At 32.4% G+C, this 23,724-nt stretch overlaps 1 pseudogene; it reads left to right on the forward strand.

Annotated features, from left to right (window-relative positions):
- The first annotated feature begins 1,627 nt into the window (after positions 1-1,627).
- LOC132739941 (choline transporter-like protein 1) lies at positions 1,628-22,903 on the forward strand (annotated as a pseudogene).
- Positions 22,904-23,724: the final 821 nt, after the last annotated feature.

Here is a 23,724-nt window from a genome sequence, read left to right on the forward strand (position 1 = left end):
CGCACTATGTTGGTTTTGTCATGGCGTGGCTCATATAATGTATTTGTGATACAAGTTAAATAAACATAAAAACTGTGAAAGTTCTATAAAGATTACATATCTTAAAAACTTTGCTAAATTTGTATCATGAGTTTGTTTTGTTTGATTTTGGAAAAATCTTATCCTAGTTTAATGTTATTTTTTAGTATTTAGATGGTAAGATAAAGAAACCAATGTATATAATCTGGTCAGACGGACTGAATGTTTAGACTTGTCACTCTCTCTGCTAGTTACATATACATGTTAGTCTTCATCAACACTGATATTTACATATTTATGAAAGTACTATAATCATAGTTACATTTGTCCTTTTTATTAGAATTAATGACAAAGATTTATCTAGATTTATGTGGGAAGTTTTTTTTCTATTATTTTTGTGCCTACGTGCTTTTGTAGTTTATTTTTGTTGTAAACTGGAAAGCAAATTCTTTAACGTTATTAACATAAAATCTTTATATCTAAATAAAGCAATGATTTAAATGGAGAACAAATTGAAATAATATAAATTTTTTTTTCGGTGAGGGAAGCGAGAAACACAAACATTTCAATGAAATTTTTGACAATGACAATGCATAAAAAAAATATTTGTAAAGAAGACAATGTTCCGAAAAATTTTTTTTTTTTTTTTTTTTTTTTTTTTTTTTTTTTTTTTTTTTTTTTTTTTTTTTTTTATACTTTATCGAAGAAAACTAAGATTTTTGACTCGTAAATTATGAAATTAAGCATTATCGGTGATAAATATGCAGAACATTCCATTCCTATCTGTGAATTAAAATAAAAATGAACTAAATGAATCACGTGTTGTTGTTAATTTAATTATTTTGTTGTTCTTATTTGTTCTATGAAGAAAGAAGTATTACTGATGGCTGTGTCAGAGTACGGTATATCAAATACTGCTGAACACACAAAAATCGCCAACTGGACGTTGAGTTCTGAAATAATGTTTTTATAAAGACAATACCAGCAGGTGTCAAAAAGTAAAATTGATGTTCTAGTTTGTGTGAATGAATATTGCATAATTATACCGAATGTATAATTTCTAGTAAAACACCCTTTTCCCGCTTTTTTGGTGGTTGGGGCATCGGTGGTTCTCGGGTCCCCGTTCGTGCTTTAAATAATGCACATTCCTGAATGGCACCAAAGATCTTTCTCCGCCAGTAAAGCTTGGAAGTCGTCATATGACTTATATAGTTTTGGTGGCTTGGTGCGACGTAAAACCCGACAAAACGATAAAAAATGGAAGAAAATTGTATCCGATTAACCGTTAAAGATGCCTTTTATTTTAAGATGGTCTAGGTCTATCAAAAAGGATCGATATGGTGTTCGCTTTGCTTTGAGTTAGGCTACATAAAATAAATCAGAAATAATTTGAATAAGCTTAAGATAAAGAAAAATAACCTGCAATATTTTGACCTTAAGATGAAAGTATTATTTTCACAATAATTATATGTTAGTTAAGAAGGCAGGTGCTTTATCCAATGTCTTAACATGTAGCAGAAAAATCAAATTAAATATGAAATCGATAAGTCTAGAGATTTATTAGAGACGACAAGATCAATATAGTCATTTTGTTGTCAATATAAGTCGTGAGAATATAAGGAATGTGGACAGGATGATAACCGGTCGAAATTGATTATTAGAAATCTTGGACAGGTAATATTTATATCTGATTAGTCCAGACCATCCGTCCTAAAACAGAAAAGTGATAAAATAACTGCGACATAGAAAAAGATAGAATAACTGCGACATAGAAAAAGATAAACGTATTTTTTCGCTATTGTGGAATCAGAGAAACGGTTTAACGACCTAAAAAAATTTAATAAGAAACAAAAGTGTATTTGAACAAAAAAGGTGTATAAAACACTAGTAACGCCTTTGAAGCTGACACAACCAATATTTTGATACTGATATTGAAAAATGACATTTTTTCTTGTTAAATACGACTGTCATCAATTGACAACCAGCCAAATGCGGGGAAAATTCGTTCAATATGGAAAATGATCCGCTTTACAATTATCACACGGTGGAAATTACAGTGAAATAATTGGAGAAAATGGGTTTTGATAATGCCGTACGACCAATTCAGGTTAGTTATAAAGTTTTGTATATATATGTTTGATTAACTGTTTATTTGTTTACTTTGAAAGGTTAAATAATCCTCTTCCATATGACAGTGGTTTGAACTTTAAATATTTGTAAACAAAATCTGTAAAAGTGCTTGACTGTTTAACAGTTTATTTTAGGGAAAATTAATATAAATACTGACTGAGCGTACAGTGCAGACCATGATAAGTGGTTGATTATGCTCTGCATATTATTGTTTGCACTGGTCGTGTTGTCTGAATTAGTTGCTGGTAGCAGGCTAAGGGCTTATTTAGAACACCATATGAGCCGCGTCACGACAAAACCAACATAGTGGGTTTGCGACCAGCATGGATCCAGATCAGCCTGCGCATCCGCCCAATCTGATCAGTATCAATGCTGTTCGCTAACGAACTCTATAACAAGTAGAGAATCTGATAGCGAACAGCATGGATCCTGATCAGACTGGGCGGATGCGCAGACTGGTCTGGATCCATGTTGGTCGCAAACGCACTATGTTGGTTTTGTCATGGCGTGGCTCATATAATGTATTTGTGATACAAGTTAAATAAACATAAAAACTGTGAAAGTTCTATAAAGATTACATATCTTAAAAACTTTGCTAAATTTGTATCATGAGTTTGTTTTGTTTGATTTTGGAAAAATCTTATCCTAGTTTAATGTTATTTTTTAGTATTTAGATGGTAAGATAAAGAAACCAATGTATATAATCTGGTCAGACGGACTGAATGTTTAAACATAAGTGACATTTAGGCTGTTTGTGTGTTTTATTATGAAAAATAGGGAAAGAATTTGGCAACAAAGGTACAAAAATATAGTATTTAACTTTTTATTACTTTAATTCATCCTGGTGCATTTTCCCGTACAAATGTTTTTATATTATACATGTCGCTACATTTTCAAAGAAAATGTTAGACTTAAACGCGCGCAATGAGTAAAATATTGATTCATTTGCGAATTTTATAATACACATTTCTACATTTTTAAAAATATTTAGCATGCAGATTTCATTTTTTGCTTCGGGGTGGGGGGGGGGGGTGGGGGTGGGACCTCATGTTGCCGTATCGGTTATTTGAAACTTAAGCACCCAACCAAAACAAATCTGGATTTGTGCCTGTAATTGTGTCTGAAAATGGCAGAAGTGAAATATCAATATATAATACATATTTCAAAATGTTTGGTTTAAAATATTTAGACTAAATCCAAAGTATCTATACGTGATGATGATGATAAAAATGATGATATACTCAATGAGGGTCCAGAAACCAGACGAGAATGCAGAGATGTTGTCTTCTTGTGTCTCTTCTCCTTGTTCACTGTAGGAATGGTATAGCATGTTTTCTTTAAGTTGTATACGACGATTTACTCTCTGCGTTTAATTTCTGCAAACATTTAAATGTAAAATTTTCATCTCGATTTAAATCATAAAAACATAATTATGGCAGTGTTATTAAAATAAGCCAAGGTTTTGTATGGAAATTTCGACGACCATTGTAAAATATGAGATTTGTCTTAAGGTACATTGAACTATATCAATATAGATACAGATACAGAGTATATATAAAATATGTTAGCATTACACAAAATAAGTTTTTAAAATCTCTTCTCATACTTTATGTATAGTCTAAATAAACCAATCTTTTGTATAAAAATATTTTAAATACGAAACTTTTTTATTTAAAAAGTGAACATACCTACCGCTTCAATAGACTTTGATGCTTTTTTTTAAATTAATCATATGATATCATGGAGTTGAATAGACTGTATATCTGTGATGATATATAGGGATTGGTTTCGTGGAGAGCTGTTACTATTGGTGACCCGTACAGACTAGTGTATGGTATAGATAGTTACGGGAATATTTGTAACCAGGACAACAAGATTATTGACGGTGTTATACCAACTCTCACTGGGATAGATCTCAGAGGCATACCGTAAGATGATCAATTGTTATAAGTTTGGTGGTGTAATGTTATGTATGGAAGCACAGAGAGGGCATTCCGATTTTTTCTTGTCCTTTCTCGTGGCCACGAGATATAACTAAAAAAACACAACAAAAACAAACACAAAATCCCTATCATTTTTTGTCTGTTATATCTTTTGGCCACGAGATCGAAAATGAAAAAAAATCGGAATTTCCCCTCTGTGCTTCCGTAGTTATGAAATCGTAAGTAAATAACTTTTCAACAACAACAAAAACACGTATTTGAAGTGTATTATGGTTAAAAAATCTCGTATAAAGAAATTTAAATGCAATGCATGTTTGAAAAGCATTATATAACAACAATTACTTTAAAAAACCGAAGCTTCACTTACTTGCATCTGTTATCATATTTTTTTAATAACTTTGTCATGAAAGTTACTGCAATAAAAAAACGACATAAAAGAACGTTGTGTCAAAGTATATTGCATTTCAATGAATCAACTATGTATTTTTCATTACAGAAACCTATTCAATTTTGAAGACTCTATAGTTTCCAACGTCGTTTCCACAGTCCAAGGTAACGTCAAATCTACGAAAATATGTGTTTCAAAATGTCCATCCACGGCTATCAACTCTGTTTTGGATATGCAAAACTTGGCAAATATCAACAATTCTAGGTTATGTGTGTATGACATCAAACCCTCCGGTTACTTTGACGGATCATCAGGGGCATTCGGGTGCCCGGCGTTACCAATAACAACACAGTAAGTGGGTCTCAATGAATTTCAATTTATTTACTTACATTTTATTCATACAATGAAAATTTTAGCTTTTTAGGCTTCATGGGCCTTTAATCCATGTTTAAAAATAACTTTTCAGGTCTGTATATTCATACGTCTTAATATGAGAGTATGATTAAACAATTTTGTGTAACATTTTAATTTCTTGCATTTATGGATTTCATTAGGTGTAGTTTCGTAAATTTTTCATTACAGAGAAGAGTTTTTATACCGATGTATTCCTGCGTCCGTTACAAAAAGAATTGACCATGTTACCTCCGCCATTAACAGTCTTCTTAATGTCATAGAGGAAAATCTTGTCGAGGTATCTAAACACTTTCATCTATACACAATGTCAAGGTAACCTTTGAGCCAACATTTTGAAAGCTGACCCATTGGTGTATTGTAATACTGTATGGATGTACGAAATTGTCAGGTTCCATACTGGCGCCATAACATTCACGAGTAATTAGCTTTGTACAATGTTAACGTTTTGCTTTACATGAACAAAATAAGAACTGACATTTTATTTTGTATCAGTATGGCCAATGACCTGTCGTTCTCACTCATGTTTTAAAGAAACTAAAAACAAAAGGAGCTAATTAAAATAGCATAGTAAAAACTTACAACTGACTTCATGAAATCATTGAAGAGACAGCTGTAGTATATATGGCGTGTAATATACATTTTTAAAAGGTATATGATGATTTTAAAACATTCATCTCTATAATGATAATTTTATTTCAGAAAGGTGCAAGCGACATCCAGAATTCATGGTTTGAAATGAGTCTCCTATGTGCACTGGCTGTCGGTATGAAACTTATCCTAAACACTGCTAGTTTTTATATACTATACAGTATCATTATTTAACAATAGCACGAGGTTAGTATACATTTTAAGTACAATACTAAATTATATATTGGACGAGTACACAGCTGTCAGACGTACGTATATTGGACGAGGCATCATCCGAGCCAAGCTGAGTACGAGTCCAACAGAATCAGTATTGTGTTCAACAATGTATAATGACCTCCTATTTCACACCATCAATATTTTGCTATTTGATAGAAATTTCTTACTTCTAGTACAATAACGATATGATATGGATGTTTTGGACTTTGTAAATGAAAAAGAGCCTAGGCAGAGTAAAGTTTTGATATTGTATGTGATCATTATAGTATTGCTTTTTGTGTTAAAGAATTTTTCATTTCAATTTGCACACATAATGTGCGGCCAAAAGAGGTCTTGAAAACTATTCATTCATGTCTTGTGGGGTTTGTAATGCTTGGTTTATTGTTGAAAACTGTGTTATATGGATCATACATACTCTTCTTTTGTTTGAAATGATGTTAACTTATTGAATGTGTAACCATCTTCGAACATTTGGCACATTTCACTGTTTTCCATATTATTATTACATTAAAATATGTTGCTTGCAAAACCAGGTTGCAATAATATTGAATAAGAGAAACTTTAAGAACTGTGAAATGTATTTTAATCGACTGACTGAGAATCATTTGTTTAATGTCCATGAATTAAAAAAAATAATGATAGTTTTTTGGTTAATGTACAGGATGAACATAAATCATACATATTTATGTTTTCATGTTGGCAGTGGTGTCAGTAGTTTTAGCTCTCCTGCTTCAATTTGTGGCATGGTTTATCGTTTGGTTAATGGTGGTTGCTATGGTTATAGGAACTCTTGTGGCAACAAGCCTTTGCTGGTATGTTATCCACATATTTAAAATATTCTTAATTTCTTAAAGCAGCTGCACTGTCCTGTTGTCGTGAATATTATCTTATATTATTAGAGTGATAGACAATGCTTGTACAAAAATGATATTTATACTATTTTAAAATAATATCTGGACAACGTTCACATCTAAGAGCTTTTTGTAACTAAAATTCATCCACGGTAATTCTTTATGCTGACTAAGTCTTTTTAATGCATACTTTGTGCAATTAAAAGTGTTATGCATCATGTTGCAAACTCATACGTATATAATGATAAAATTTGATGTTTATAGACTAAAACTACTTTTTATATTAGAACAAAGATACCGGAACATTGCATTTTAGTATTTGTGCAGGTACCATTATTATAATTTACGGAAAAGTTTGGACGCTATGCAGGCTGGTGACGCAAGCGCGCACATGGAAAAGAAAGTACGTGACTGGCTAATAGGATCAATATGTGTGACAGTATTTACAGTAAGTTATTTATGGAAGCATAAACCTGCCCTTTTTACTTGTGTCTTATGACTTTTGACTTGTGACTTATGACTTTTGACTTGTGACTTTTGACTTGTCTGTTGAACATGATAATTCGGCGCGTTTTTGAATGAAATATGGCAGACAACGAGTTTTTACATAGATTATTTTTGTTCAATGAATTGTATCAGTTAATTTTAATATAATCTACGTTTTAAGTACTTTTCTCGATTTGATATAGATTGCGTTTGTTTAATTTAAATGTTGTGACAGTGCGTCTGATCATCTTTTCTATAAAGTACCTATGAGAGTGTAACCTTAAGTTAACTATTGCTAAACAGATTCAGATTTATGTAAACTACTAGATTTCTTCACAATGTACATTACAAGTTATAGATATTCATGTAATTAAGCTTTGGGTGTGTAGTTTTTTCTTCAAACGTACACACTGCATACAACTTATTTAAAACAACATTTATTTTACATATAGTAACATAAGCTTATGTTATGCACCGTAATTTAATTTGTTATCGTTGTTGTTTGTCATTGTTTGATCATCGTATGTAGTTTAATAATAATTGAACAACTTTTTGGATTTTATGTTGATAGTGAAATAAAGTAAATATCAGCAAAATCTTAGTAAAGAGGAGAGACAATGGTATATGTCCTTATTTTGGAAAAAAGCGAGGTGTAGTTGTATGGGTCGTTGTAAGGTCCAATAAAACGAGGGTAGTTCGAAAAGTGTTGTAACTCGACTTTTTTCTGGAAAACTATTAGAGAATGAGATGTTATAAAAAGTTTTATTGCATTTGCTAGTCATTTATCTTCGTGCTTTTCAACCATATAATGTTGCGAAAATCAATGCACGATGCATATCAGCAATTCATATCAGTAGCGGGTATGGTTTATATACTGGGCAAAAAATCAAATGGTTATCTGCAAGATTTAAGAAAGAAAAAAATACGTAGTCTTCAACAGAAAGAACATTCTTTAATGTGCAAAACAAATCTTTATAATATCTTTATTGGTTTTCCAGAAAATGGTCATGTGGCAATAATTATCGAACATCTCTTGCTTTGTTTATGTGTTCCTTCTATAGTTTAAAAAAAATGAAACAATTAGTTTCAGAAATAAAAGTGAAATCTTTGAGGTCTTTTTCTTTGCAACCAAAAACACCTTTGCATGTACCTCATTGAAGAAGTTGCATGCCAATGTGAGACATAAAACTGCCAATGATGCCGTGCCAACGTGCCAACATGACACAAAAATGCACCACAATTTGACAATTCTTGAATTGGCCTCTGAGACCTTTGCCATAGAAAGAGGGACCTGGGCGTGCAGCACAATTTCTATTTATACATTTGTATTGGAAATTTGGCTAGGCTATTTGAACATCCCATCATCATTTACTCCTTAAACAAAATGTTTTACAAAAATGTGACATTTGACCCCTAAGTGTGACATTGGCCTTGAAGCGAGGAATCTGTGTGATGTCAAAACATCGGGTAGAAGTGAACATTTTTGCCAGGTTATATGAAAATCCAATCATCAGTGAATGACTTATATTCGAGACACGAAACATTACACCACAATGTGACCTTTGACCTCTAAGTGTGACATTGACCCATTGACCTTGGACCTTCAAACTTTATATGTAAATGCACCTTCATGAGTTCTACATACCACATCCATTATTCTGTTAATGGTCAAAAGGTCACATTGTGGTAACGATGACCAACAAGTGCAAAGACTTTAAATGGTCATATAATCTAAGTGCTTTGATCTTAAGCATGCAAACTTTCTAATATATATACACACTTTGGTTCGGTACTGTGACACTCACCATTGACTTTGTTACTGCAAAATATGTGTGGCAGGCATTACTTACCATGTCGCATCATCATCTGCTGTTTGAATATTGTTGATGTTATCTGTTTGAAAACAATTTAAAGAGACTCGGATACTTTGTACTTTTGTTAATGAAACAGGAGCAGACACGGGCGAACTTTGTTCTAGACATACATTTATAATTAAACTTGTCAGTTGACCTAAAGTCATCGTCATGTTGTAAGATAAACTAGAAATGATATATGCTGTTTGGATTGGGACTTGTCTGTCAAATTTGGTCGGACACATTGATTGATGAATTTCCAATTACATGTATATATTTTTAAATAGATTACATCAACAATCTTACAACAGCATACGTGGGCGCGCCATGGTAATAAAAATCTCGAAACAAAGTGATCCCTCGGAATAAGCCATATCTGCAATTCTCGTATTTTTATATGCAAAACACAAATGTCATTGACTGTTCCAGTTTTGAGTTTCTTGTGATTAATCCAAAACACCAAGCTCATTATTGTCATGATTGAAATATTTATTGCGAATACATGTACAAGTGTATATATAAGTACGCTACTACTATGACGTTTAGCCATTTTATTGAATTTGAGGTGCGGACATTAACAAAAGTTGTATATATCAACATAAGAATGATATCATAATTGATCAAAAAAGAAAAGAAATCACTGTCGATTATCAATGAGGATAGTCTATTAATGTTCCATAGAAAAAGGCTGTCTCTGTTTATCTTCCTAGCCTTGTAGGAGTACCGGTTTCTCCACTGGAAGGCAGACCGCTCGGTGCAGATATCTGCGGCACCACTGAGTGCGATATAACGGTAGTTACCGGAATAGGTTCAGTAGTATCATATCTATGTACATTAGATGGAGGGATTTTGAAATAATTTGGTACAAACGTTCACCATCGTAAGAAGATGTACCCGGTATGCAGACACATCTCTAACCTTTAATGATAAAGGTCAATGTCAAGTATGGGTCAACACCAAATGTTGACATTTCAGACGAAGGCTGCTTTTGTCCAAATGAAATTTTGTTAAAACATCAAGACTTTGGCTTAAATAATAAAGAAGTTATAACAGATTAGTTATAATCTGTCCAAGTGACCTTGACCTTCAACTCAGGGTTGCGGCTGTGTATAGCGACACCTCGTCTCGTGATGGTGGACATTTGTGCCAAGTTATTTCAAAACCCACTTATTCATATAGAAGTGGACGTTTAACCTCTAAGTGTGACTTTGACCTTCAGTGCGGAAATGTGTCTTATACTGGGACACATCTTATGATGGTGAACATTTGTGCTAAATTATTTCAAAATCCTCCATCCATGTAGAAAGAACAAAGCGGTGATGAACTATTTCAACCAAATTTGACAGTGTTGTGGAGACATAATTACATACATTTGTAGTAGCTATTTATATATTAACAGCTGTGTAGTCGTGTTGCATTGTCGTTTTAGTCGCAGGTTGTCTGCTAACCATACCCGTTTTTTGAGCTCGAAAAACAATTGCAATGCCGTTTCAGCGTCATGTGCCATTTGTAAATCCGGTTTCAAGAGTTTAGCCAATTCTTTAAAGTCTTTATTTCTGTTCTTCGGAATGGAATACATCCGTTGACAACAAATTACGTCTTGTATATCAACATTTGTACCGAAATCTTGACTATCAAGTAGTTCGGGTAAATAGAACATTACGTCAGGTTTTCCATAATTGAGGTCGTTATTCTTTTGGGGTCTAATAGCGTGAGTATTCAAGTTTTGAGCAATTCGATCAAGGTGTGTTTGAATTAGATCCATGAAGCAAAATTTCAGATTAACAGAATGGACTAGGTCGAGTTTATCATATCGTCAAGAATCACACAAGTCTTGAAAAAAGCTGAGCCACCACTGTAAATCTTGTTGTCGTAAAGAGCCTAACCAACGTTCAACTCGCTGATTGGAAGTACCTTTACCAATTATAACACTTCTGTGTTTTGCAAAAGCGTCAATTGCATTGTACCGAAAGAACTGTTGTAAAAGGCATACATCAGAGTTTTCTGTTCTAGCATCACAACGTATGATACGAAGTGCCTTTTCAATTGACTTCAGGGAATTAAAAAAAAATACTTTGAAATGAGGTATGGATTATTGTTTGTATCCGATACCTCTAGCCAGATCAGTCTTCTACTTAATCTATCAATAATACCATGGATACAAAATCCAAAGGGTTTTAACTTGCAATAACCATCTAAATGTCAAATATAGTTGGGACCTTTCGCACAATAAACACGCCTTTTGAGACGATAGGTTCTTCTCAGATCAGATGAGTGCCCTCAGGATCTAAAATCTTCATTACCTCCATAACTTCCTGATGAGTTGTCTTCACATTATGATTAATTTGAATCCGTTGCCACAAAAATCTTTAACCCATAGTTTGTCCACAAGTATTCAGCTCTTTGTGAATGGTATTAATAACTGTGGGGTTGTAATCCCCGACGTTTTAGGTTAAACTTCTTTAGGAATCTATATAATTGCCGCATTGACAACAAAATCTCATATCCTAGAATCTCGGTGTATTTGAAACCAAGTTTGAAATATTCAATAATATGTTCGGACCTCTGATTCAAAGTTTTCTTTGGCAAATAGGTTGGTACAACACACATCACCACATAAAAAAAGTGCCAAAATCATTAATATTATGAGCCCAATCTTCATTTTTATTTCTGTTCATCTATATCAGTATCTGTCAGTATCTGTAAAGTATATAAAAAATAGTGTTAACAGTCCGGATGATAAGTGCAAATAACAACAATATATCTGGTACTATATGTTCTAGCATAGTATAAAGAAAAATCTAACTTGTTCATGTTTTTGTTTTGTTTCAATCTTTAAATCGCATGTCAAGGGTTTGCTTTGGATAATACATAACATAATTTATTTAAGTATGATAGTGCAGAAAGGTTGGAGCTTACAGACACTCTCTAGAATCTCTTATAGGAACGTCAGCAATGGTTGTTTAGCTTTTTGCCCAGTGAAGCACCAGCTAGCACAAACCTATCAGGATTTAAACCTAGACTGCCAGCAAATCCTCCTATCATAAGTCAATTGTGTGAACCACTCAGTCAGCCTGCTACCCTGAGCGACACTATGCGCTAGCTAGCAAATTGATTAATGTGAATATATATTTTAAAATTAAAAAATCCATCAACCCTCGAATGTATCAGATACTATCTTAATTTACAGGATATGAACAGCTTTCACAACCGTCATTAAAACAATAAATTTTAAGAGAATCTACACGTGAGAGAGGTTTGTATAACACTTACATTTTGAATAAGTCAGGACAACTGTCGACAATACGAGATGCTCAGCAGTCTTCAAATCGCAGCTAACCCAGATGATAAAATACGATTTTAGAAGAGACTGTGTTATAAAACGCCTCAATTAAATGGGAAAATTGTTCTAGAATATAAAGCGTTTTCGTCTGCCATATTCCATTCGAAAACGCGCCGATTTATGTCAAACAGGTAAGTCACAAATCAGAAGTCAAAAGTCACAAGTCATAAGTCGCAAGTCATAAGAAACAAGTTAAAAGGGCAGGTTTATGCTTCCATAGTTATTTCCTATTTTCTCTTGTTTTTTTTTCTATGGATATGGGAGTGGCCGCTCAAGATTACCAGTACTAGTATTCGGCGTGATAGTCATTTCAATTATGTTTATTATTCGATTATCAATTAGTATGTGACTGTCTTAACATAATCAATAATCAATATCAATGATTTAAATGAGATTTTTTATTGATTCAATCATAAATCAATGTATACATTTGTATTTGTGACAGTTTGAGATATATAACTATTGAGAGGTGTAAAATGACAAATTCCTCAATGCGTTCATCGATGACGAATAAATCATTAGTAAATCACTAATGTTCATATAAAATGTTATATGTATATCTAACAATTTAACAATTGTTCCAAGTACTACAAATTAAATATCAATTTTATATTTTTTTTATTTCCAGATTGTGGTTTTGTTGATTATTCTGGCCTTAAGGAAACATTTAAAACTGGTATGGCGTTTAAACTTTTGCTTATTTTGTAACTATTATCCTTATCAAATATACTATGTATTGTTTTATGATGAATAAATGTAACGGTATATTCATGAATGCATATCTGATATAATAATAAAATCTTCATGGTCATTCAAATATATCACATGCTAATATTTAAAAGAATATACTCAATTGATTGAAACAAATATAGTCTTATAAATCTAAGCTTAAATTACCATAAATGTTTTTTTTAATTTCTTTACCATAAATGCTTTTTTACATAAAATCTAGCAATGTATAAGAATTGACACACGTTTTGACACACTTTGGAAAAGATAAATTCATAAAACTGCCACTGTATGATGCAAACTTCAAACTTGAAGTTTTCTTGGATATTTTAACGTCTTTGTCGGACTTGTTTATATCAGTAATATAAGGTGTTCTGTTACGGCCATCCCGTTTTCTCTAAGAACGACAAGTGGTGAATCGTACGGTGTTCGGTTAGGGCCAGCAAAGTGCGGAGCACGACAGTATGGTAGTACGATGGCGAAATGCAACAGTGCGATAGTGGCAGTTCGACAACACTATGGTGAAGCACATCACGATGTCTATATATATCGTTCTGTCACCATCGAAATGTCGTACTGTCACCATCTTACTGTCGTGCTTCACAATCGTACAAAACGCGCTGGCTGTAACGGAACACCATAGTAATGCAATAAATTATTAGTTTTTTTTTTTTTTTTTGTTTTTTTTTTTTGGGGGGGGGGGGGGGTGTCACTTTTGAATATATTTGAATGAAACAACCAAGAGTGCTAGTAAATGAGACTTTGAGTAAATTTATTCTGTTCTATATGTTTCAGGTAGTAGAATTATTTCGCCAAGCTGGTAAAGCAATCAGAAGTATGCCGTTTCTTTTGATCCATCCTTTTATGGTACTTTACTAGTATTTCTTTTTATTTCATTATTTACTGAATATAGATATTATTTTAACATGGTGGATAAGATGTTGAGTACTTTAATCAGTAATAAAACATTACAAATTAAAGTATAATTTTTCTTTAAACACAATTTATTATATACTTGTAAATGAAATACTGAGAAATATTGATGAAATAAAGTGCGTATTTTTATTTTCAGTATTTTCACTGTATAAATTTATTTTTCACTGCAGTGAAACATATTTTCCGTATTTTCACCGGTGTCTTCCCGGGACAACTTTCTTCTTAACTCAGCCAATACACAAAATTAAAAGGGAATTCTTCCTATTCATAAGATTAAAAAAGAGGAAAAGAATATAATAACAGAAAATTCAAGTTTTTTTTTATTAATACAGGATTTATTTTCATCGTGTAGAATGAAAATAATTATATTTCACTCGTCGCTACTGCCACTCGTGAAATATTTATTTTCATTTCTCTCGATAAAAATAAATCCTGCATCTATAGAAGAAATTTGAATATCCTCGAGCGAGGTTTACTTATACCACCATATCATGAATTACAATATACATTCATTACATTGTACTCGCATTTGTCAATGATACTTGTGAAGAAAAAAAACCCACTTCATTTCTTTCATTGCAGACATTAATATGTCTTGGAGGAACATTTGGATGTCTGGTGTGGGTATTATTGTACATTGAAACAGCAGGTATGTTGTTAATAAACATGTTGATAACATAGATATAACCATGTAAAATCTTGTTGTTGTTGTTGTTTCCTGAAAGACACATTTCCCAAATCTAAACTATCATCATGAAAATAACACCATTTTGTCCCCGTTTTTAAAGAATGTTGTTTAGATAAAGGTGTTGTAAAACTTTAAATGACCGCCATTGTTACTTTCCTTCCAGTATTTAAATTCATCATTTCCGTATTTCTGCAGGTACCCCGGTAGTTGACCAAGTCACAAAGACAGTAGAATATGTACCGGACAAAATCTTAACAGTATGTTGTTGTTTTTTTAATAGCAATCTCCTTCTTTTTGTACAAATATGAAAGGAAACAATATATTGACTTTTATTAGATTTTGTTTTGATCTTAATGCATATCTTCCGTTGAATAAACTGTACACATAACAATACCGATACACTTTAGTTCAATACAAGAAATTTATGATGATTTAAAGTCGAAGTGTTCACTTAAATCCATAAAACTTATGAACTTACATAAAGCCCCTTTTTTTGTTTATATTCTGACCAAACAAATATTTCCTTCTTTTAGTTACAGTGCATTGTAACACCGCACTTTGGGGTCAAACGCACTTTGGGGTCGGACCCCAAAGTGCGTTACGTACTTTGGGGTCGGACCCCATAGTGCGTTACGCACTTTGGGGGTCCAATTTCGACCCCAAAGTGCGTTAAACAGGTACATATGCATTTTTTAACATCAGGCAAACGACCGCACTTTGGGGTCATAGAAAATTAAAGTTCATTATGTTTTAAATAATATATTGTAGTCAAAGCCAATGGTAAACAAAAAAATCAAGGCATTAAATAGACACAAACATGTGCCCTGAATTATAGTAGAATCAATAGGGATTTAAATGATCTTGATTAGTAAGTGAAGAACTTTCACCAAATAAATCACCAAATAAAGAATTTGTATCAATTATTAAGCTTAAAATATTTTTCTCAAACTTTCCTTTTATTTTAAAAGAATGTACACCTTTCATTAACTTCATTGTTTTTAGCTAAATGCATTATTTTCCCGTTTTTTATTTACACATTTATAAGAAATATGATAGTCTTAGCATAGACAAAGGTATAAATTCTGGGAAATCTTAGTAAGACATTTCAGTAAAAAATGTGCCTGATAATTTGTTGAAAGGGCCATTTATTTAGCTAAATGTGACATATAAGAAACTTGACTAGGTGTAGATGCGGCTTTAAGTAGTACATGTAGTCCGTACAGGCAGTACTAAAAATATCAACTATTTAAGTAGTCGCACATTAAGAGCGGAGCTTCAGAATAATGTAAAATTCTCTTCGGGGGTATAGAAGGGATTGTGGGGTATTGATCCCCCGAAGGTTAAAAATAACGTTTTAAAGGCACATTATGCTTTTATTTGTTTTTCTTAAAAGCTTTTTTTATTTTGATGTTCTTCTATATTATCCAAAAAATACACATTGGCCATTTACCTGAACCATCTTTTTCATCTGTTGCTTTTTGGCAATGATGAGTATTAGTGTTTTATATGGAATAAAATACTACAGTGTTCGTTTCTTTTATGACGAATAATATCACAGTTATCGCTACTTTATTCAGATAACAAGCATCTTACATTTCTCAGATACCATTATTTTAACATTATAAAATTCATGTTTGCTCTTTCTTAAGAAGTATGTAAGATTTCCCATAAAAAAGCCTCTGGCGAACGGTTGTTACGGAGCTTACAAAAACCCTTAAGTTTGTTGATAAGCTTAATAATGTTTTTGTAAAAATCACTATTTATAGTCCGATCGAAAAAAAATTTCACCAGAACATTTGCAATAGAGTATATTATAGTTCTTTGGAAAAAGACATTAACTGCATTTTTTTTTCATTTCCAACATATTTAAAATGGGGCTCAATATGGCACCAAAAGTTATCAAGTAAATGACCGACAGAACGGGATACTTTTCGCAGCATCTTTTAATTCTAGGAATACACAATTTCTGTACTAGAGTATTTTGAACGGTGGCATAAAAGTGACATTTGTATTTTTTTATACTTTTTTTTTGTTTTTTCGTACATATTTTTTTGTTTGTTTGCCGTAGATATTTTTTTTTACATGTAGTTTTGAATACATACTTTTTTTAGTTTTGCATACATATTCTTTTTTAGTTTGCATACATATTTTATTTTAGTTTTGCATACATATTCTTTTTTAGTTTGCATACATATTTTATTTTAGTTTTTTTGTACATATTTTATTTTTGTTTTTTCGTACATATTTTTACATGACGCCATTTGCAAAGAGGTTTGGATAATTACACCATTTGTTAAACACCATTTTCAAACACTTCGCCATCTGTAAATTACAGTACCCCATTTGCAAATGCCATTTGCAAATACCAACATTTTCATTTTTTAGTATCCGCGGTAACCCAAAGAAAGGTTCTGCATATGGTCTCGTTGTGGTTAACATTTGTCACAAGGTGCCTTAAAATCCTTCATGGGGTTTCGGAGATAAGGAGCGGACATGAAACCCAAGTCTTTATCCTTTGACCTGTAGCTGTGACCCCGACCTTGAGCCGGCACACCTGGCATAAAGTTCTGTACATTATCTGAATGTGCTAAGGAATTGACCTAAGTTTCATAATTCTCAATTCTCAGGGGGTAGGGTTGAGTGGTGCATATTCATGGAATAATAACTGATCACCAATCAACAGCACTTTCCAAATAGACACTAATATAACAGTATATAATAATAAAAAACTATAATTAAATAAAATACATACAATATAAAAAATGGGCCGAAAAGGATCTGCCGAAACCAGACTTGCCCGGCCGAAAACGACTGGGCCGATTCCAAAAATGAGCCGAAATGTGACCTAACCACTCTGCTAGTTTTATACTCAACTATGGGCTGAGATTTGAAGGCTGTTTTGATTGGCTAAAATATGTATGAAAAACAAAAATAACATATGTACGAAAAACAAAAATAAAATATGAATGCAAAACTGAAAAAAATATGTATGCAAAACTAAAATAAAATATGTATACAAAACTAAAAACAAAAAATGCAACTGTCACTTTTATGCCACCGTAATTTTGTTATATGAACACAATTTTTAGATATTTCAAGTGGTAACATTAATGAAACTTTTATCACTTAAGCATCGTAAAGTATTGACCGCCATCTTGAACTCCAACTCAAATATTCCAATGTCGCAGATAGAAAATAAGTCAGTACTCAGTATTTAAGCAGAACTCAGATGACACCTTTAGACCTCTTGAACCCTAAGTGCGTTGATATGTAGCATATTAACGCACTTTGGGGTCAATTTCTCGATTTTGATCCCAAAGTGCGTTTGACCCCAAAGTGCGGTGCGAAGTTTAACGCACTTTGGGGTCGGACCCCAAAGTGCGTTTGACCCCAAAGTGCGGTGTTACAGTGCATGCATATTCCTATATTCCATTTCTTTTCAGGTATTAAAATGGTATTATATATTCGGGATAATCTGGATAGTTCAGGTTATATTGGCGTGTCACAAGATGACTGTGGCGGGAGCTGTTGTCAAATGGTATTTCACCAGGTAAGCACCATTGTATTATCATTGTCTTAATGACAAGTTCCATCGTTGAAAAAAAATAAATAGAAGTCAATGCATTAGAAATAGTCCGTTAATATCCAAAATGGCATTCGTTAAATTGATATGATTTGTTTCAGCAGGTAAGCGTCAAATAATATTCATTTGCTCGATGTACATCATATTGTTACATTACTTTTATCCGTATAACTTATACATTGTATATCTATCAAATTTCCTTTGTTTATTTTTTCAGAGAGTTCAACTCGTATTTGAATCTATTTATTTGACAAAACCAACATAATGGGTTTGCGACCAGCATGGATCCAGACCAGCCTGCGCATCCGCGCAGTCTGATCAGGATCCATGCTGTTCGCTTACAAACCATATAACAAGTAGAAAAACTGATAGCGAACAGCATGGATCTTGATCAGACTGCGCGGATGCGCAGGCTGGTCTGGATCCATGCTGGTCGCAAACCCATTATGTTGGTTTTGTTATGGCTCGGCCCATATCTTAAATACTAATTTAATACTGTAATTATTGATATGCTTGTTGTCTGTTTGCTTACAGAGATAAAGAGAAACTTTCTTTGCCAGTTGCTCGATCCATGTGGCATGTTATAAGGTAGATGAACATATTAAATATAATATTTACCTAAATACTTGTTTTGATCTCCTGAATTGTTTAATGATCCATGTTGATACATTTAGTAGGTCTACATCATTAGGTAGTTTAATTGTGTTTGGTAACATTCTATTCTTTAAATTGATAGTTCTAGGCATTTCATACATTACAGTCATTTACAGTCATGACCAACAAGATATAGGACAATGTAAACAACCCATGTATCTCACAAATAGCAAAAATTAAAATTTAATGCTCATAAATAAGATAAACATTTTACAAAATTGGCGAGTCACCTCTCATACATTCAAATTTATTATTTGAAATTTAAAAATGTAAATCTTCAAATTATTTGTATTTCAGATACCATTTTGGCTCCATAGCTCTAGGATCGCTTATAATAACTTTCGTTATGTTTGTAAGAATGGTATTATCTTTTATAGAAAACAGGTGAGTCTTGGAAAGTAACTATATGAACATGTATTTAGTTTTATTAAATTATTTACTTCAATTTTCTAACGATATTTTATTTAGATTGCATGCTTTTAATAATAATTGACGGGGGAAAAATGAAAACCAATAATGATATCGAACTTATAAATACAAAACAAATATTGTATCCTAATCAACGAAAATATTTTTAAAAATTGAGATTTACAGTAAATCATGTTTTTTTTTTTTTTTAATAAGACTTTCCAGGTGGACTTTCCTGTGAACAGAAAATTGAATCATAATGCCTTGTCGAAAAAGTTTTTCTGTAATGTAAACATTAAATCACCACAATTGATTAATAAATTGATAAATTACCGCAATAAATAAATGGTTCAATCTTTTTGTAAACTCGCCTCCGTTCTCATACTTCTTTGGCGCCTGTTATTGAAGCGTTTTTATTATTGAAGTGTTTTCTGTTATTGATGCGTTTTCTGTTATTGAAGTGTTTTCTGTTATTGAAGTGTTTTCTGTTATTGAAGTGTTTTCTGTTATTGAAGTGTTTTTCTGTTATTGATGCGTTTTCTGTTATTGAAGTGTTTTCTTGTATTCCAGACTTCGAGGTGGTACTAACCCCGTTGTAGTATTTCTGTTGAAATGTTTAAAGTGTTGTCTATGGTGCTTCGAAAAATTCTTGAAATTTCTCAACAACAATGCTTACATCGAGATAGGTGAGATTGACCAAAATGCAAATGTCATCAAGACAATAATACCCTTTTGACCTGATTTTATCCGCCCCGTTGATATGTCAAATATTCAGTTAATTAAAAAAATAAAAAATGCCAGAAAACAACAAATGTTCTTCAAAATTATGTGTGAGGCAATGTTTTAATATGGAAAACCTCGATTTGGGTAATTCCAAGATTTTCATTTTCTGTATAGTTCAAGAAATATTTAATTTTATCGGTAGGTTAAAAAACATGTTCATACAACAATAACTTTCATTTTTACTTTATCCATTTTAATTTCAGCTATACACGGACATGGATTTTGTAAGGCGGCACGTCAGGCATTTCATGTTGTCTTGACAAACACATTAAGACTTGCAGCCATCAATTCTGTTGGTGATTTTGTTTTATTTATTGGCAAAATTGCAACCGTCGGCTGTTATCACTATTGTTGGTATTGAATTTATCTCAGTAAGTTTTAATTTCATTGATTCTTTTTTTCTTAATTTCCCTTTTAAATCGTTTTTCTTTTGTACTGCATAGTTTATGTAAATAGTAACAAAAAAGTGTTTTATTCTAACGGGCATTGGTATTGCAAAAATCTTTAATATATCATGATAATGTCAAGTTTTAAGTACAATAAACTCTATTAAAATACTTTGCTAGATAACATACATACTAAAAAGATGTAACGTTATAAGAATAAATAATTAAATTTCGTTTATATAAGATCATACTTGTATTTTTCAGGTACAGAAAGATATACATTTTGTTTGGTTACCAGTAGCTTTGGTTGCAATATTTTGCATATTTTATTAGCTGGGTGTTTCATGTCTGTTTACGAGGTATGTTTTTAGTAAGAACAATTCTAGAAAAAAACAAAAACATTTTTTTTCCTAGAAAAAATACACGGAGTTCCTTTGCTATTATGTTTGTAAAGCAGTTTTAACTAGCCTGTGCACATTGTGCACAGCTTTTTGTGATGGTAGCCGTTCGTCGTTATCTACAATTTTTTGAACCAAACTCTTCCTAAATCGATTGATGTAGCTTGTACAAACGTTAAAGCAATGATACGTATGTAGGTCATAATTCTGAGCAAATATAGACTTTGGAAATGCCTTTTCTAATCGTCTTCTCGGAAACTTTAATGATCAGTGCTTTGTTATTTGGTTTGTAGCATCATCTCTACGAAAGTCATATAAACCATGTACCTAGGGTCAAAATTGGTTCCTGTCCGAGTGTTACTTAGCTTATATATATATAGACTTACATGGAAAAACAGATTCTTCTTGTGTTGAATTACAATACCAGGATCTAAGATGTTTATCATTAAGACATCTATATTTTTTTAAATAATCGTCGTGGGTAAAAAATAACAACCCGATGTGACCTCATTAGCCTACTGACATTGAAAAATAGTGACCTTCAATAGCAGTGTATCTCAGGTACATACGTGAGCGATCCATTGCCATTATGGTCCTCTTGTTTAAATTAACAGAGACATCATGTAGATTCTTTTATATATCTTTTAACTTTCAAATTTCATCATAAAATCTCAGAGACTGGCTACCGAGATTCAATCAGACCTAACGTAACGTCCTTTGAAATTACTAGATATATAACAACGTTACGTAACATTTACTGTTTTTCAGATGACAATCGACACCATCTTTATATGTTTCTGTGAAGATTCAGTGATGAATGACGGTGACAGCAAACCATTCTTTATGAGTGTTGGACTACAAGTAAGTCGTAAGCATGTTGATAGCGTTTTGCAGCTTTGTTTACACAATATTTTAATTTATAAATGTTTCAATTTCGTAATGAAATATAAGATATAAATTGTATGGATTGAGTAGGAAGTTTAAGCTTAAAAAGATTATAAAGGCTTTTTTTTTTGAAAACCTCACTATTTAAATTGTTTCACGTTTAATTGTTTTCAATGTTTTTATTTCGGTGAATGATTTTTTTTCAGAGATGTATGTCAGCAGGGCTAAAAAAGGAACAGCCGAAACAAGAAATATTAGAAGGAAAGACAACGGATGAAAAATCAGATAGCTAGAATAACCATCAAACAACAAAATGCCTTAAATAGTTGCCTTTGAATCCTACAAACAATAATTAGATGGTTAGTTAAATCGGGGTGTACCAACTGCTTAAATCGAGAATTCTTGCCAGTTATGACTCTTTATTAAAGTTTAAGTAAGGAAAAAAACATACGAATTGATAAATAACAAAGACAAAATTAATATCTCTTTCTAAAAAAACGTTTTGAGATGATGATCGGTGGCTCAATGGAATTATCCTTGCCATACTTTATGAGCAGGTTGATCTTAATTTGAGCCGTGTCATGACAAAACCAACATAATGCGTTTGCGACCAGCATGGATCCAGACCAGCCTGCGCATCTGCGCAGTCTGATCAGGATCCATGCTGTTCGCTTACCAACTCTATTACAAGTACAGAAACTGATAGCGAACAGCATGGATCCTGATCAGACTGCGCGGATGCGCAGGCTGGTCTGGATCCATGCTGGTCGCAAACCCATTATGTTGGTTTTGTCGTGACGCGGCTCATTTATTTTATTTGTTTATTAATGCACAAGGATATACAACACATAAAATAAATCTAAATATTTTGTAACATCTATTGAATGTATCTGTTAGTTCTCGAAGGAAACATTGTATAAATCAATTATCTGTCATAGTTTTCTGGAATCTCTGACAATGATAAAGTGAAGTGGATTTTTGTTTTTGTTTAAATTGTTATGGAGTTCACATTTTAAATAGTGATATTGCTGTCAATATTATGCATATTAATAAACTCCCTAATAATATTTTGCAAATACTTTGTAACAGAGCAAACTAATTCTTGAAGTGAACGTTTATATGTTAGTGAAGTACGTGTAATACTATATTACCTTTCATGCAAAAGCAATGTTAGATGCAGTAGAAAACAAATAGACTTGTACATTTAATGAAAGACAAAGAAACTGGTCAAAATGTCTATAAGACAAAAAAGTAATAAATATTTTCATATGAACACTACTGTATTTCATTTCTTTTTACTATTTCTAACAAGTATTATCCAATCTAAAACTTAAATTGCTTACAAAAAGGACGTTTTTTAGGAAAATGCCACCTACAGAAATCAAATATTTCCATGACTTTCCCCTGACAACTTATTCACAGTATATAAACGATTTGAACCCCAACCGGATCTTGTGAGAAGATGTAAGTGTCAGCCATTTTACTGACAATTAAACTTGTTTAAATATATTGGTATTTATGGACGTTAGATTAGTAAATCTATATGTATAACGTAGAAGAGAAACTTTATTTAACGTCTAAGTAATGCAACATATAAATGTTAGCATTAAGGTAGTTCTGGCTTCAAAAACTTTATAAGCCGCTAACATTTTTGTTCTGGACCATGAAATAGAATGATAACCAAAAATGCATTTTCTAACACACAGAAACGCATACAAATGCTGTTAAACACACGGATGTGTAATACATCCATAAACAGTATATGAACTACGTAAGTAGAAAATAGAACAAAAAACCAAGAGTTATCTTTCCTGGATTGCCTGCAAATGCTATAAAACAATACAAATAACACACTGGCCATAGCTTTCGCAGAAGCGGTGGGTCTACCGCAGCGACGGTGGAGTATTCGTCGCAGAAGCAGTGGATAAAATATGGCCGTTTGTTGTTTTCGGTAAGTATATGACTGAATTTTGTTTTATGTTTT

This window comes from Ruditapes philippinarum, unplaced genomic scaffold (assembly GCF_026571515.1).
Source record: "Ruditapes philippinarum isolate M1 unplaced genomic scaffold, ASM2657151v2 ctg10209_1_1_1_1, whole genome shotgun sequence".
NCBI lineage: Eukaryota > Metazoa > Mollusca > Bivalvia > Venerida > Veneridae > Ruditapes > Ruditapes philippinarum.